The 18,141-nt window shown below is 36.4% G+C and overlaps 1 long non-coding RNA gene across 1 annotated transcript in view; it reads left to right on the forward strand.

The window, feature by feature from the left end:
• Window positions 1–18,141, forward strand: part of LOC112984304 (uncharacterized) — a 57,892-nt gene that overhangs the window by 26,043 nt on the left and 13,708 nt on the right. Inside the window, exons 3-4 of the long non-coding RNA XR_003259439.2 lie at window positions 4,971–5,106; window positions 13,776–13,845. This is a non-coding gene — a long non-coding RNA (uncharacterized LOC112984304). The remainder of the gene's footprint in view (window positions 1–4,970; window positions 5,107–13,775; window positions 13,846–18,141) is intronic.

An 18,141-nucleotide genomic window follows, 5' to 3' on the forward strand; every position in this document is an offset into this window, starting at 1 on the left:
TGTTTAATGGAAAGTTTGAAAAACCTCACTCTACTGCAGTGCACAGGTACTAGGGTGTTACCAGCCAGGTTCATTCTTGTGAAATTTAAAGTGGGGGGGGGGGGGGGGGAGATGGGAGAGGAAGATTACTCCAACAAATCTATAGTTACCCTTAAAAAACAGGTAATAGTGGGTAGGTTCCTACAGCGCACTGATGAGCACGTGGCATTGCTTCCCTGTGTTAATTATCCCTCTTTGTTGTTAAATAACATTGAATTTATTGTTGGCATAAATGGGCGTAGTAATCCAGTTATGATTCTTTTCTATAGATTTCAAATAAATGCTTTTTTCCCGTATTTGCAGTCTGGTTATGGATAATGTCAGTATGTAATCTCAGAAATACTCTGGTGCTTTGGGTGCCGACTGTCGCGTTCACTAGATTGAGAGAAAAAAGCAAAGAATGTCTCAATGCATTTAGAGTCTGAATATCTTTTTGTGCTTTCCCATGTGTTGAGATTATTGGTGTTGGGAATATTGAGAACGTCAGGTTATTGCCACTGTCGGTAACTATGTGGTTTCTGTTTCGTAAGTGGATTTCCTATATAGGAAAAATACTAAGCATTTAGTGCCAAACAGAGAAAAAGAGTTGATCTTTGTGTGCTACCCTAAAGAGTATGCCATGAAGAGCTGAGAATTTAGCTTCAGTTCTTGATTGATTCATCTAGCTGAAAACTGAGCTGAATGCTCACAATTAATTTATGCTGAAATCTGTGACTACTTCCCAATAAAATTATTCAGAAGTGGAGATTTCATTACTTTGCTGTTCTCTCTACAGACTGCTGCTGATTAACCAGAGCTTTAAGATTTTCCTTCTGTGTCTAATGAAGCTATTTTTGCTTCTTCAAGTAAAACCTGCTGAGATGGAGTGGCAAAGGCACTGATGATATAAATGGCACACTGTGTCAGCTCTTACCTCAATCAGCTTTAAATAAACATTTGTTTCAAATGGTGAAACAATTAATGTAAACATAAAGTATGAAACTCAGCTCCGGAATGAGCCCGTGCCTGTCTACGGACTCCAGCTGGTTTATACCAGTGTTAAAGATGAACAGGATTATGGCTGTTTCATAACTCAGGTTTTCAAATGAACCATCCTTTAGAGGGACATTGGTAAAAGATGATGTAACAGTAGGAAAAGGGATAAAATAACAATGATATCTGTAAAATAAAAGTTTGGAGTTGAGCAAGGACCATTCCTGATGGAAATAATTTTACTATGCTGATATCTGCTACCTAGAGCTGTGTCCGCTAAGAACTTTTCCAGTGTCTGAACTGGTCTGTGTTTCAGGTGTCTCCCAGGCCATTTGGGAAAAGAGTTATTTCTATAATAAACTACAAAATAAGTTTCTCTTGGGGGGAAAAAAAGAGAAAGAATACTCTTTTAAAAAATGCAGTACTCAATCATCCCACTGGCTGTCTAGTTAGGCACCTTGTTATTACTGCTGTGTTGGAAGTAAAAGTTATAGTTGCTTTTCCTTCTTTAAGAGATGATTGATTCATATAAAACAGATCAGAAAAATGTGTGTAAATGGGGGGAGTGGGTTTTTTCTTTGTGTCTGCCCTTGAGGTTTAATTTAGTGTTTAATATTTAAAATACACTAAAAAGGGATTGAGATCTATAAATGAGTGGAAGAAGCTTCCAGATCAGCTCAGTAAATGTGGATTCGGGGCTAGACAAAGAAGCCTTTTTCCCGAAAAGGTATGCTGCTTCTGTTGAAAGTACCACGAATGGCTCGCATGTTGTGAGCCACTGTTTGGAACATCTTTAATTTCCTGAGACAGAAGAGTTTGGCTATGTGAAGCTTGGATTAAATGGAAAAAATTGGGATAGTCTTTTAAAACATAGGGTTTAATGTTTTTGCCCCTGTCTACCACTAAACTTTACAGTGTGTAGTCAAACACTTTCTGCTATAGTCCCTTCCAGCAATCTTTTTTTTTTTTTTTTTTTTTTTTAACGCTGAACAGTTTCTTCCATTCATCACATATGCCTAACCAACTACTTCACAGTGAAAACTGTATTGTTATTTATGGTCTGTAGCTCCATGCTAAATGCAGGTGCACTTCGAGACAGTATAAATTTTATCCACAAAAGGGTTCTCCTGAATTCTCAATGAAAAGCCAAATCAAAATATTTGAATTGATCGCAGGAAGACTTTAATTTATTTATTGTACCAATAACAGTCAAAACCTAATTGAAAGAACAGCCTTTCATTTAATTTATAAAAAGAGCTATATTCAGAATCCATATCGAAATAGTACTATTTCATTTTGCAAGGCTAGCTGAGTAAAACAAAGCATTTGTATATGTCAAACAAATATCATTGAATTTAAAATCAAGAGTGCAATAACTTTTAAAATGAAAAATGGTATTATATATTCTCTAGATCCAAAGATGCTGCTGTATAAATTAAAGTTGCTGGGCTTGAATCCCATTTTGTATGCAGGGCATTTACAAACAAGGCCTTGTACATTCAAGGATGGTTGGAATTAAAGTAAGAATATATTAATAAATTATTAATACTGAAGTAGTTACCCCAGAAGTATCATGTTTATTTTTTTGCTTGACAGGATGTGCATATACATTAGCTTTTTCTCTGTACTGTATTATGTACTGCACATATGATGTACATTCACTGCCATACTTTTCTCTTATTCGGTGACTTGTTTCCTTCTCTCATTCAGTTTTATCTCCAGTCACGAAACCTAATCTATATTTAATATGGCTCTATCCAGCCAGGGAAATAAAAATCTAAAAATATTTTTACTCCAGAATGCGCCTCCAGGCCTGTATTCCATTGCATTCACTGTCAGAGCAAAGACGGATGCGGTCAGGAGGAAACTGGCTAGTCTTTTGATTAGACAGAATATTACCTGAATCATTTTAAGAATTGATGTAGATTTTTTTTTCCAGACCAAATTTGCTTTACTGAACAAGGCAGCCTACATTAAAATGTTATTAATAAATAATATCCTGTCTCTTAATAGCTGCACATACATGCTAAGGGAGAGTGGCTTGGAAGTATTCCATATTAGTGTCTAAGAAGTCCTATTAAGTGCTCTGTGAGCTCTAGATATTCATTCATATAATATGAATGAGTGAGGGATCTATAGATTATTTATCTCCCATTGAACTGTGTGTTGAGAATTCAGGGATCGCTGAGAGAAAGGCTTCCTCTCTGCACTCTGTTAGGATTATTGCAGGTAATGTTGGAAGCTCAGTTAAGCTGATAGACTGTCAGCTTTGTTACATCAGGCATCCTCATTTTATTATCCGGGAAGACTTCTGCATGTTGCCTGTCGTAGGGGCAACATTTCTCACTGAGCTTTATGATATAGAGAGGACAGAAATATGGAGAGCAACTATACAAAAGTGCCTAACACATTAATACTGTAATCCCGATTAAGTTCTTTGTGAACTTCTATAGTAAAAGCTTTATTATTTGGTCAAAAAAATGATGTTAGACAGAAATTCTATGTTTCTACATCTCCTACGACAAATACTTGCTCAGTGTTTGTCAGGCTTTGGCTTTGGTGACTTCCAAGTTTTACTGTTGATACCACATAGCAGATTTCTCAGCAGATCTCTGGAAAATATTGACTAAATTGTTGAGGCAGCTGTGAGCAAACAGAAGGTCATGTTTGACCTTGTAAACATGCATTTATGGTTGCAAAATATCATTTAGGTGCAATTACATTTGTGGTGTGGAAAAATGTCCATTTATATTTTCAAATGCAGGCTGATTGTGTAAACAGGCATCCTTTCAGTCTTGATCAGTCTGTGCCAACTTGATGGAAAAAAATCTTATCCAAATACTCTGCTTGTTGCTTTCCACTAGAATGCCTATAACGTTCCTCATTATATTTTATTATGTACTACATTTTTTTTTGTTTTTTTCACTAAACATATTAATGACTAAAAATGGAAGTAAATAGAGAAGAACTTGAAATGAGGAATAGCTTTTCACTGAAAATCTGCATCTAGATGGATTGCTGTTTTTTCAAAATTTATTGTAGGTAAAATGCAGAGGAACTGTTATGAAGAACTGGACTAGTTTAAGTGATATAGACTTGAAACAACATAGTTGTGCTGTGCACTGTCTTGCTTAGTGAATTAAATGGATTAGCTTCTGCTTCTTCATGATCCCCTCCCCCCACCCAAGCCCAGAAGTCCTAGATAGATTTGCAGAATGTTATGTTTTTATTTATGCCATAGGCCCATGGAAATCAATCACACTAGTCATATAAGCGCAATTTTCTGGATCAGTTTCCAGCTATTGGCAGATTAATGCAGTAGCACTACTGAAGTCACAGGAGATTGCTCCCGGTTCCTCTTGCGTGCTTAGCAATAAATATTCTGGTAACCAAAGCTCATATATTGCTAACATTGATAGGAGGATGAGTGAAGAAAGATAACAGCTTGAAATAAGGTACCAGTGATATAAGAGCAGGAGCTGTACTGTTGTAGCAAGTACTAAATAAAAGGCAAGCTGTTTTTTCCAGAAGGTCAGATGAATCTTGATAAATATTGGGCTATTTCTGTTTATTGTGTTCCCTCCACACAGAGTGCCAAACAGTGAAATACAATGAAAATACAAAAACTATCAAGAAAAACAGCAGCTGCATATGAAAGGCATCTATGATAAAGCAAACTTGCCTTTTTGCAAAATCTGCCTGTATTTCTCAAAGAACTGATTTTTTTCCTGTATTCTCTGCATTGTCATGTGAAATAAAGCTTACCCTGGAGTTCTAATGACTTTCAAGAAAAGAACTCAAGCAATCACTATTCATAAAGTAACCTATGTGTAAATATCATAAATCTGGTAGCAGTTGTTTGACTGAATTATTTTATTCTTTCCTAATCCTCAAATCAGAACTCTGTGCTGGTGTGAGTGTTAAAGATAGAGTGTAACAGCGTTCTCCCCACCTTTCAGACATGTTCCATGTACCAGGAGGGAGACATTACCATGTCTCAGGATGATCTTCTGGAGCTGTATATTTAACCTTATGAAAGACCAAGATTCTCTCGCCTGTTTTCTCTGAAATCAATAAGAAGACACGCAGCCCCATGTAAGTAGTTCAAAAACAAACTTTTGAATTTTTTCCAAGTGGCTTGAATTTTTTCCAAGTGTCTTTGAGTTCACTCAGCATTGTACAATTTATGGTTCATCAAAACATGCCTATAATTACACAGATTACTTATCTCGAAATGTTGCAGGCTTTTCTTATATATTTCAATTTTGCTCCATTTGAAGAAGTGGCACTTTTTTTGCTGTTCTCATATTGACATCTGTAAATTATATGTGCATGCCTGGCTTACCGCTGTAGCTAAGCAGAGTCCTAGGGAACCACAAGGAAACTGAACACACTACTTTAAAATTTGGGATGTGAAAAGAACGCCTTTTTGATGATCTATCACAGTTCAAATTCTAATTGTACTGCTGTGTTTCACATCACTGTATGTAGTCTTTTCTCACCCTCTTTTCATGTCTTTTTATGACACAGTGCATTCTGATTAAGTTCAGCTTAGAATACTTAGAAAAATGTTGTGTCACACTGTAGAAATATTAATGACGGTGAAGTATTTAACAAATGTCCCATAACGAAATGTTATGGGAGTCAAGCTGGCTGCTGAAATATGCCTAAAATACTCTTTGCTTATTATGGTCTATTTATTTTAGCTGTACTTGATCAAAACACACATTTGTAAAAATAAAACAGCTAACACCACATTACTGATCACATTTCATTCCTGTTCCAACTCACAGCTCAATGCCTGGCTTGAGCAAATGAGCCAGGTTGTGGGAAAATGTGCCAGGGCTAGATAAACAGGAATCGTAGTCACAGTTGTTTCAAACTTTATGTAGCAAGCCACATTTGCACAGAAAACTGTCAGTTTTCTTTCCACTGGGTTCTTTTCAAAGGGATGAGAATTAGAACCTTGTTTTTCCTCTCTCATGGTTTTATATAAACTTGCTGGGAAGTGAATTATTACCAAATATAGCTTGTAAAACTGCAGTAGAATCTTTCCAGTCTGGCTGTTTGCCTAAAAAGGTTCAGACAAGACAGAGTTATTGTAGTTGCTTTGGATTTACTAGGAAACAGTACGTGTATATGCGCTATGGGGCACACATGCAGTAAGTGCAACATTTCTCCAAAACATTGCACTTACTGTGTACCTGATGTACAGCTAAAATTATAATTACGATTACTGCATTTCTGAACAAATTTGTATGTCCTTCTGTAGTAAATCTAATAAGCTTGGGAATGTACATGTATAACAAACTTATCTGGAATTTCTGGACATATGGTGGTGACCTGTTTGGAGCTACTGTATGTGTAGCTGATCTGACTTAAATACAAAATATGGAGGATATGTATTCTGTCAACTCTTCATTATCCAGAATAACAGAGTAAGGAATCCCCCGAGGAACTGGGAAAACCTCAGTAGTCAGAGGCATGCAGAGGTATGCAACATAAAACCTCACGGCATAGAATCTGCATGTTAAAATTCCTAGGATTTGGGGAGAAGTGAACAGTGAGAGAACTGTACAAGAGTTATACAGCTCAGTGACTGCTATGTACTACCAGCCCAGCAATGTCTAATGTCATTCCTGATATTCATGAATTATAATACCATCGACATTTTGTCGGTTATAATTTTCTATAGTCACAGATGGGACGTCTAACTATACATTTCCAAGTATAATTTTATCTATATTTCAGTTTTCATAATACCTTGCATAAATGTCTATTTGTTGATGATACACTGCTATAATTCGTTACAGCATTTTTAACAGTTCTAGACTGGGGCAAACTGATGAGCAAAGTGAACTGTTTTCTATACAGTATTGATGGCTTCTGTGAGATTTTCAGAACTAGTTTGCACAGACATATGTGAGAGGGAAATATAATCCTGTGTACAATTTGTACAATTCATGGTGTTGAACAAGGAAGGCTAAGCACAGAAAATGGTGCTTAATAGTTAGCCTGTAAACCTGTTGATTTGAAGCAGCTTAATTTAGAAAAACCAAACAATCGTCTGCTTGACTAATAATCTACATTAAGCATCACAGTTATCCTTATAAAGAATATGCTCATTAATATTTAATCTGCACATCAGCTGCATCTCTTACAAAAGGGTGATAATATTCTCCATAACTTTCATCAATTATAAGCAAATTGACATGAACTGAGCATAAGTGATTGGGAATAAATCTTTTATGGTTCAAGCCAAATCTTAGTAAAAGTAATAAAGATTATTTTAACATAAAATAACAATTTCAATTTCTTAACAGTTACGATAGTTATTCCATATTAGTTCTAATTATATATTAAGAAAGAGCACTCAACTTGTATGTTGCTCAACTCAGCAAGTTCTGTGTGGGACAAAACTGAAGTAAAAGTAAATTATTAGGGTGGCAAGAGTTGTGTAGTACCCATTCATATTTAATTTACTATTCTTCAAATCTTAAAAATTAAAGTAACCAATTTAGAGAATTAGCAGAAACTTGTTCTAAAAAAACAACATTGTTTTCTCATAACGCCAGAGAGCACAGATTACCATAGGTTCTGTATTTTGCTGCTGTTTTGCATGATGCATCACCCTTTTTTGGGCAAAACTTCGGTGTCGTAGGCAAGACTCAGTATCTCTTGCTTCTTGTAATAAAAGATATGTCACATTTTTGATGCTGAACTATGTAAACAACACTAATTTGGTTGAGGCAGACTTGCTCTCCAGTTGCCCTTCAGGGTGACTATGAGTAAATGGAGCACACTGAAGTTGTCCATGAGTGGAAGTCAACAATTCATGCAGACCAGTCTGAGAGCCTTCACCTCAACAGCCAAAATAATTCTAATTAATTGACTCAGGGCCAAAAGATAGCAAGTGTTTGTAACTACCAAATGGCCCCTTCTCAAAGAAAATTATGGACTATTCTCTTTGTTATAACATAGGTAAAATCATAGCTTCTCCACAGTAATAATGAAAGTAATGATGTCTCAAGCAGAAAACTTAATGTAGTTGTATATGGATTAATACATTCTCTTTTGGGGAAGCATGAGGATATGGCTATATGTTGTAATTTGTACTTAATTTGTGTGTTTTAAATGATATTAGCAGATTACTTATCTTCTTGTTCAACTGAGTTTGTTAGTGTAATTTAATTATTTATACTAGATAACTAACATGTAAACCTAAAGTTATGGTTATATGTCATTTTACTTTTTAGTAAATGCATTTTTATGCCATCCATTCATTTTAGGATTTCAGAGGATGGTTCCAGTGCTTTATATAATCTCTCATGAGTGGGTTCGGTGAATACTCTTGTGCTATGAAGAAGTCGAAGTAAAAGTAATTGTACTAAGTTTTGATGCTTTCGGAGGGGATTAAGCTATGTAGCTACATTAAGTTTGGGTTATTTTCTGCTTAGGATATCATTACCTTTAATAATATTTCAGAGAATTCATGGGTTTCCAAATGGCATAACGGAGATATAGCCCATAACTTTGTTTGGGAAAGCTCCCTTTAGTACTTCCAAGTGGTCTTTCATCCTTGAGACAAGTAAAATTATTTTGGCTATTGAGGTAAAGGCTCTAGGGTCAGGCTCAATTTGTAGGCTTGACTTTCACCATAGCTTCATGCTTATATGTATAAACCTCTCCAAACACTTCTGCATCTGCAAATGATGCAAATCTTCACCTGTGGTAGATTTTCCATCTGCAGATCTTCTGGATGAAATCTTTATTTGGATTTAATCTGTGTAATTTTGTGCAGCTATAATTGAGGTGCCTAGATTGAGGTGCCTTATCATTCTAAGTGTTTATTATTTATAATGAAAAGGAGCAATAGAGGACAATTTGAGATCTTTGTACCTGAATGCTGATTTGTGTTTGTGCTAATAATCCTAAAATTTATAGGCATATTCAGAATGGAGTTTCTGTGCAAAAAAAGCCGAGAAACATGGCTTTCTGGGGGGCTTTGTTTTTTTCAGATCAATTCATCTGCCTGCAGATGAATTAACTGGAAGTAACAAAACTAGATTTATTTTGTTAACAGTCACCCAGTTTAAGCAAGGGTTTTGCACCATGAACTGCTGCAATGATCTTTATCACTAATACTGTTACTTAAAGAGGTGAGATGGGAAAAAACTGTTCAGACTTTAGTTCCAATAGCAAGCACCATCTAGACAGACGTAAGAGGACTGTTTCAAACAGACTGGATGCAAGTTCCTTCATTTTTCTAGGTCAAATGATAAGCTTCATTTCTGATTTTTCCCATAAGGATTTCTGTGTACTGTGTTAGCTTACCAAGAAAATAATACTTCCTCCCCACCCTTTAAAGCATCCTCTTCAGGTGATCAGATGTTTTACGTCTAGCCTGAACTTCGTGTTGTATTTAGATTCCAAAGTCCAAGGTGGGTCTACCTTCCTCTCTTTTTGCAAAGAATTAAGTATGCTTATAAAAAAGGAGTAATAATATCAATCTGCAGCAAAATAAATTATAGAAAAGACCCATGTAAAAAGTGTTTCATATGTTGAAAATACTTTTTAAAGTAAAAAATCCATCTGTTCTTACCCCAGTTGACTTCCAGTCTAAATGCATAGTATCTCAAGAAATGATGAGGATCGGGGAAAAAGAAAGCAGATGATGCATCATTTTACCTCAGTGAATAGTCAGTATTTGGGGATAACTTAGTACAGAAACCATTATTTAAAATACTCTGGAGTGTGGATTCTTACGCATATGTTCAAGAAAGACTGGAAGGAACATGGAAAGATGACTTACTGAGTCAGGGAATCAAAGAGATGATTCCTAGTATAGAAGTCTGCACAGAAAGTATGCATTCCACATGAAAATGAGTCCTCTGAAAGGTAATTGGAGTATCTATGTTTAAAAAAAAAATTCTGGTTTTGAGTCCATAGAATTAATGTTGCGATGTGACAAAGAAGCTAACCAAGTTCCTGGTAACAGACTAAATTGTAACTGGAATCTGGAAGAAAAAATAGAAGATTCAGAATTAGTTCTGAACTAAGCAGCTGAAATTTCCAAGCACCATAATGTACTCAATCCACAAAGAAGTGTGTGGAGTGTAAATGGTGTTCCAACATTGCTAACGGAACTGAGATTCCAAAATGGTGCAGAAAAACAGGCATTACACCATGCGGGGCTCGCAGAGCTAGCGTGGACAGTAGTAAGAGCTGTTGCTATTTTAACGGTTTACACGTTAGGCCGACAGCTAGTCTGCAGGAGAAGTTGCATGACATGCAACGGATGACATCATTTTGCAATTCTGAACTGGCTAGCAATATGTGCAATGTGCAGATGACACAACAACGTTGGCAGTAGTTCCCTCAGATAATTCCACGCAGGAGAAGTAGATTTAATGCAGAATTAATGAGTAGAGTCTCAAGCTGAAAGTAAGTACAGTATTTATAGCTTTTACTTTAAACACTGGTGACCAAGTGCTATCAGAAACAGCATTAATACTTTTAAAAGAAAGAAGGCAGAATTATCTCCAAAGAAGTGCATGAGCAAGGCATGTGGGTAATTTCAAATGAGAAAAAAAATGTGATTTATGATTTAAACAAAAAGCATATCTGTTAATAAATTAGAATAACTCTAACCTGTAGTAATATTTGGGAAAAGAGTGCCTGTTTTTGGGATAGATGATATTTGAATTCATATCCCAAGCAAAGTTCTTCTTGCCATAAGACAGATTTTGTAAGAGTAAAGTAGTTTTATTACTTTAACAGTGCTAGGGTGAGCAAGGAAATAGAATACGTTTATTGATGATGGTAGAGGGAAGGAAGAAAAACAGAATCTATATTTGCACACAGATTGAAAATACTAGATATATATGAAAAAGGGGAGTGTAGTATACTTCTATACTTTAGGATAGAAGTGTTTCGTAGGAAAGATCATTAAAAAATACAGCTGATATGGCGGGCTCTGAAGCTTTACATGTGTGATATACTGATCCAGGGGAAAATGGTGAGAGTGACTGGAAAGAGTCACAGCTGTTAGATTAAATCTAAACAAACAAAATTTATATTGAGGTTAACAAATAAAAAAAACCAGCATGTACATCAGTGTGAGGCGGAGAATATATCAAATATCTATCTTAACAATACAAAAGTTTATTTTGAATCTTGTAGTAGTTGTAAAGGTAATATCAAAGATGGATGACTGTCATGAATGCTAAGAAGAACCACTTAACCTTATGCTTCAGTAGAAAAGGGATATTGAACACATTGCTATGAACGCATATCTTGAAAATCAGAAAAAAAGAGGGGGGAGATTTTAGATTTCTTTTGTTTAAAATTGTGTTTTTGTTCTACTCTGCTATTCTCACTTCTCTGGCATAGACTTATCATAGAAGTATAGAGTAATTTAAGTTGGAAGTCATCTAATCCAGCCCCCCTGCTCAGTGCAGGGACAACCTAGAGCAAGTTGCTCAGGGCTTTGTCCAGTTAAGCTTTGAATATCTCCAGGGATATTAGATACCATAATCTTTCTGGGCTCCTGTTCCAGTGTTTGACTACTGTCACGATAAAAAAAACATCCTCCTATATGCCTGAAATTTCCCATCTTCCAAGCTGTATCTGTTGCCTCTTGTCCTCCTGTCATGTGCACTTCCATTTTCTCCACACGCTCCCAGTGGGTAGTTTAAGTCTCCCCTGAGCCTTCTCTCCTTGCAGCTGAACAAATCCAGTTCTCTCAGCCTCTCTTCGTGTCATGTGCTTCAGCCCCCTGATCATTTTGGTGGTCCCCCACCGGACTTGCTTCATGTCATGTCTTTTCATATTGAGAAATGAAAAACTAGACACAATGCTCCAGAAATGGTCTCACAAGTCGCAAATAGAGGGGAGTAATCACTTCAACCTGCTGGCTATGCTTTGCTAATACAGCCCAGTGTGCAGCTGGCCACCTTTGCTGCAAGAACACACTGCTGACTCACGTTCAAATTACCGTCCACCAAGATTCCCAAGATCTTTAGTGCAAAGCTGCTTTCTATCCAGCCGTTCCATAACCTATACTGATGCCTTTGTTGAGCTTCACAAAGTTCCTGAAAGCCCATTTCCTCAGCCTATTGAGGTCTCTCTGAATAGTGGCCCTCCTGCGTATCAGCATTCCCCTCTAATTTGGTATTGTTTAAATTGCATTTTGTCCCATCATCCAGGTCATTAATAAAGACTTTGAATAGTATTTGCCCCAGTATTGCCTCTGAAGGATGCCACCAGTTTGGACTTTATACTGCAGATCGCAACCCTTCGAGCCCAATGGTCCAGCCAATTTTCCACCCTCCTCATGGTCCACTTTACCAGTCCATATCTTACCAGTCTTACTGTAAGGATTCTATGAGAGACTCTGTGAAAGGCCTCATTAAAGCCAAGGTTTACAATATCTGCTCCCTATACCATGCCCCACTGAACCAGTCATCTCATCATATAAAGTTGTCAGGTTGGTCAAGAGATATTTGCCTCAACAAATCCATGTTGGCTGTTCCCAGGTGTATCCTTGCTCTTCATGTGCTTGGAAATGGCTTCCACAGAGCTTGTGCCATAATTTTTCTGGGTGTTTAGGTTAGGCTGGCTGGTCCGTAGCTCCCCAGATCCTCCGTCTTGACATTGGGGGTGACATTTTCCTTTTTCAGGAACCTTCCCTCATCGCCGTGACCTTTCAAAGATATTAGTGGCCTGCATCGTTTGAGGCAAAGGGAGTGAAGAGATAGATGTCAAAAAAGTGTGGTGCACTTTCTAGACTGAGGCAGAACTCATGTTAGATATGACACATGGAAGAAAAATGTCAGTGCTAGCCAGTACGTGTGTTTGTTGCCTGGAAAAGATGATATCCAAAAACACCAGTGATCCCTACCTGTTGTAATGATCTGTGGGGCCATTAACTGCTTATTTTAGATGACAACAGTTTTCAAATTGATGCAACCTAATTTTGCTTAGGGACTAAATGACCCCAGAATTTGGACAGCAGCCCTCTTATCTCATATTGCTTTCATTTGTGATTTCATTTTCTGTTAATATCCATTTGCATATTACCTTCTAAATAAGCATAAGTCTGAGCATATATCTAATAGCTCTAATCTCACTGAGCCATAGTATTTTCATTTGCTTTTATGCCTGTTGATCTGTTTATAATATCAAGGTTGAAATATACAGTTGCACAGAGACCTGCGTTAGTTGCAACTTTATACTCCTAATATCCAGCTGTACTTTCTAGAGAAAGCTTGTATCATGGATAGGAGGATGGCAGCAGAACATTTTTTTCAGTACAATCCAAATTTTATAAGCTATCATGTAGACCCCAGTTTTTCTGCAATGAGCTGACTAGACGATATGAAGAAGCACTATACGCTGCCATTTGTTTATTTCTTTTTCATATGAAAACATAATTCCTACAGGGAATTCTCTTTCAGCCCTAGGAAAAAGGCCTGTGAACAGTTCTTTCTGCCTGACTGTTCCCCTGTGAATTGCTGTTGGTTAGGGCAGCTCATAGTGACAAGACAGGAGGCAGCAGCTTTGTGCTTAAATGACAAGAGTCTGTGTCTGTGCTAACTGCAGCTGGCACCATTAACTACCTATCTATGGACTAAAATAAAAACAATTATCACTGCATGCATTAAAATGATGAAACCCACTCTGTTCCTATAGTAACATGAGTGACAATTGTTACTGTGACCTTAAGAAGGTAGAATGTGACCTTTTTTTTTTATTTTTTGCAGTTATATAAGGAGCAGCAATTCCCAGAGAAAATAGTGTTTAAGATGATGCACATAACTGACAAAAATAAAGGTAAGATGTGCTTTACTGGAAACAAAGATGTACAATGTAAACTCAAGCTGGAATTTTGATTTTAAGAATTCTGGTATGTAGAGACTTGTTCCAGTTCATTGTTGTTTAAAGCAGATTCTTTTTTTCTTCTTCCTGTTTATTACAAATAATCTTTAAGTAGAAGCTTTGAAAAAGACAAGAGATGAAATAAAGCAAGGGTTTTGGCAAGTAAAAACTTTTAAATCATTTTGCACATCTGGTCTGACCTGAAGTACCATATGAAAACACAATCCTATATTCTGAGCTTTTGTCTTCAGAAGCATGTTGAGTGTCATCAGAACCTCCCAGCTCTTATACTGATGAAACTCTGTAAGAAATTACTCGACGGATATGTTTATTATACTGTGGAATTTGTAGGCCTAGCCAAGCTAGCAATAATCTAGCTTGTTTATTTGTTAATAGCAGGAAAGCTGTGGCAACATATGTTGAACAATCCCACCTGGAATTTGGATGTATAATATGTGTCTTATTGATACTAATGTAGTAGAATACTATTGTATAGATACAGCAAGAGAATTGAGTGCCCGAGTTCTTTAGATTGATTTAAGTATTCTGTTTGAATATCCTCATATTTCCAAATGACCGCCCTGTATAAAACATACAGCTTGTTTAACTGTATAGTCATTTAGTAACAGACATAATTCCTGAAATTCCTGAAAGATTTAATATAATATACAACCTTCCCCCTCCCCACACACTTGTCTTGCCCCAAATCTCTTTCCTCAATGTGTGCTGCATAAAGGGTGCTCCTGTGAGGAACTCTGGAGTTAAGATCATCTCTGCTATGAATAAGGGATTATGGAAGACCTCTTCAAGTCACCTAAGCTTCTAGAGCATGACATCAAAAATGATGTTGGACTTTCCTTCCATGTGGCCAAGGTGATCAGATAAAAATAAGAACTTAATTCTAACTCTATACTAAAATACCCTGTTCAGTTACATGATATTCTGCCTTTAGATGTACCAATTAATGATTATCTTGAGGTAATAGGATTCTTTTTTCTTAAGGTTAGTGGCCATAACTGGCTATAACTCCTGGAACCTCTATGACCATGTCTTTTCTGAAAGTATTTAATCTACATCTTATTTTCAAAATCTATTTCACTGCTTTAGATAACAAAATATGATCCATCAGGCAATGTTTTAACATCCCTTTCTAAGCCTAAATTTAGAATTCTGATTTAACTGCATTTTTTTTAATGTGCAGATGTTTTAAGCTATTTGATAGTATGCGTGCCAAATTCAGAAATAGTACATTCAGTCATTTTTGTACCTACAGTTATGATAATACACAGAGGCATTCTACTTAGAAAACTGCAAATAATTTCATTTTAGGCCACTAAGCAAGCATTTTGTTCAGTCTGAAACATTCAAGTAATACTATCTGCATTTCTAAGAGGATTCAACAGAGCTTATCAAAAAAGTTTAGCAAGGGTAAAAAGCCTGAATATTTCTAGTGTCTAGATTTATGCATTAAATATATAGTCAGTTGTATCAAAATAGGTCTTGTAATTTATGAACCAAATCATATACCACATATGAATTAGGAGGTTATGTGGCTGTCACTAGAGCAAGAAGGGAAACTGCTTATATAGTGCAGAAACAACAGAGAAGACTGCTTTTGTTCATGTACGAAGAGCAATACTTTAAATCCATCGTGCACAGCTCCTCTTCTGAAGCAAAAATGGACTAAAAAACTCATTTTAAAAGACAGAATGGTACTTCAGTTTGTGACTTGGTGAGATCTGTTGGTCAGAAAAATGGAGAAGTCTAGTTGCACAAACTGTGCATTTTTCATTCCAGTTTCCTAATTTTCATACATGTTCTGTAATCATGTAATGATTCATCTCTAGGAGGGAACTATCATGGAAGATTATCAAGACAGTTTGTGTAGAATGCGGAGAAATAAGAGTATAGGTAGCTTATTCTATTCTTAGGATGCCGTGATAGGATTATGTTTCTATACTTATTTGGCTATTTCATATATTTTAACTTGCTTGATTGTAGAAAATATTTAAATTGTTTGTTTGTACTTCCCTGTTTTGTAGTTAGAAAAGCTGGTGTATCCGACTCAAACCATGTATTATTTCCCACTTACTTTGGTGTTTGACCTCGTGAGTTGGCTGCCTAATGAAAAAGGTGTGTAGGGCCAAAAGGAGAGTTTTGTGAATAAGAGTTAATGTTTTAATTGTCATGCAAGTATTATATGTATACTTGAAATTCCAATTAAATTTAGAATTAGGCAAATTAAAATGCAGCAAATAATACGATGTATCCTTAAAAATAATTTATCAGATTAAATACAGTTAGACTGCAAACTCATGAACGCACATGGCTTTATAAACCAGATATTTTCCTACCATAAAACACTGAGGGATCATACTGAAGGTTAGCCAGTAAATTCTGTTCCCACACACAGCCATGCATCAATAAAGTATTCTTGTAGAGAGGTTTATTACTTTACAGTAACAAACAGTGTATTTTAATAGGCAGTAAACTGAAGGAGAGGAGCCAGAGTGAGGGTAGGTAATTACTGGGTTTTATGAAGGCAGAATTAACAGCTAGGTATGTCTGAATTTAGCTAGCACTTACCTACCAGATAAACTTTGTATTTTCAGTGACAGTTTTCTATTTTCTAAGTGTCTTTTAAGTCTTTATTCTTTAAATTCTTTAAGTCTTTATTTTATGTAAAAGCAATATTTTAATAAAATGTATATTGTCATATTAACCAAATTTATACAGGAAAACGAAACGTAATTTGACCTACAAATTCTGCAGGTCTGTTATTGCATACATGCAGAATTATGTTTGCAGGATTGGGGCCTAATCTGTTGTTCCTAATCTGGTCAGAGATTGAGTATCACAAGGGGGAGCTCTAAACTATGAATGCAATTCACAAGAGGAGCAGTTTGTGTCTACTACTGAGAATATTCTTTCAGTCAGCACTTCTGGTAAATTACTTAGTCTTTTGTTTTGTTTGTGTATCTCTTCTTTGGGCAAAGTGAGACTCTAACAGAAAACCCAGACCCACCACCTTCTGGCAAGGTACTAAATGCAAACTCAGAAATCTACAGAATAGTATTACCAAACCCATAGGAGGAAAAATATAAAGACACAGTAGTGACACTTTAATTGTACAAGGTTTGTAGGAAGAAATAACTTCTATGAGACAAGGAAATATATGTGGCTGGAAAAAAGACAAGCTTTGGGCGCAGTCCCTCAGATCTGAAGCAGAGGCAGGCAGTAAACAGTTGCTCTGAGTTTACCTCAATATGTTAATCAGTTAGATAAATTTCAAGGAAAAGGTAGACATGTGGACCAGAGGGAGTGCTGTAAGGAAAGAGGTTAAAGGGGGCAGAACATATGTTTAACCAGGCAGCAGTGAATCTGGGGGATTAGCAGGAGGTGCATAATAGGGAGAATCATAAAGGGCTACAAAACAACCGTCTGTATTGAGTCTGTGCTACATGAAAGCTGACCTGTTTTGGGGCTGTTTTTTTTCCCCAACCATATCAGCTCATCTAATTAGATATCTTGTCTGTCCCATAAAATCATTTTTCCTTAATCCTTACGTCATCATATCACCTACAATATCACCTTTAATATTTCATGGCTTTTTACACCTTATAAGATATGCAGATATATGCCATCTTTTACTCACTGAGCCTTCAAAATGAAACACGAATGAAAAAATTAATCTATGCTTCTCTTCATGAAAAGACGTCAAGGAGGTCTTTTAGGTGTGGAAAATCATGCAGGAAATCAGGGAACAGGATCCTCTTCAAACCAGATGTATACTTGGAAATGAAATTGAAAGAAGTAAAAGTAAAATGAATGAATCATAGCTCATTTTATTCTGCTGGATGTGATCATCTAAGAATGACATACATAATATTTGCAATTCTTTCTCCTTTGCCATCTCACCTGAAGAATCCTGATCAAGATTCTGAATTTTAAGACTTGCCTTGAATTCCCATCAGTATCCCTATTTAACCTCTCCTGCCACAAAGATCCTTAAATAGTTCTGCCTTTTGGCATGGAACTAAACAGGAGAGAGTCTATAATGATGGCCTTCAGTGAGGAGCAAGTACAGTGAAATTTCAGTAAGTAAAGGGCAAGATTGTGGTTCCAGTTTCCAGAAGTGTAGGAGGGAAAGGCTATGTGCAAGACAGCTGTGCCAACATGTAAAATGTACATAGGAGAGTAGAGATTTACAGCCTCCTTTGTGTCCTAATTTATCATTAGTTTATGAATGCT

This window comes from Dromaius novaehollandiae, chromosome 13 (assembly GCF_036370855.1).
Source record: "Dromaius novaehollandiae isolate bDroNov1 chromosome 13, bDroNov1.hap1, whole genome shotgun sequence".
In the NCBI taxonomy this organism is placed as follows: domain Eukaryota; kingdom Metazoa; phylum Chordata; class Aves; order Casuariiformes; family Dromaiidae; genus Dromaius; species Dromaius novaehollandiae.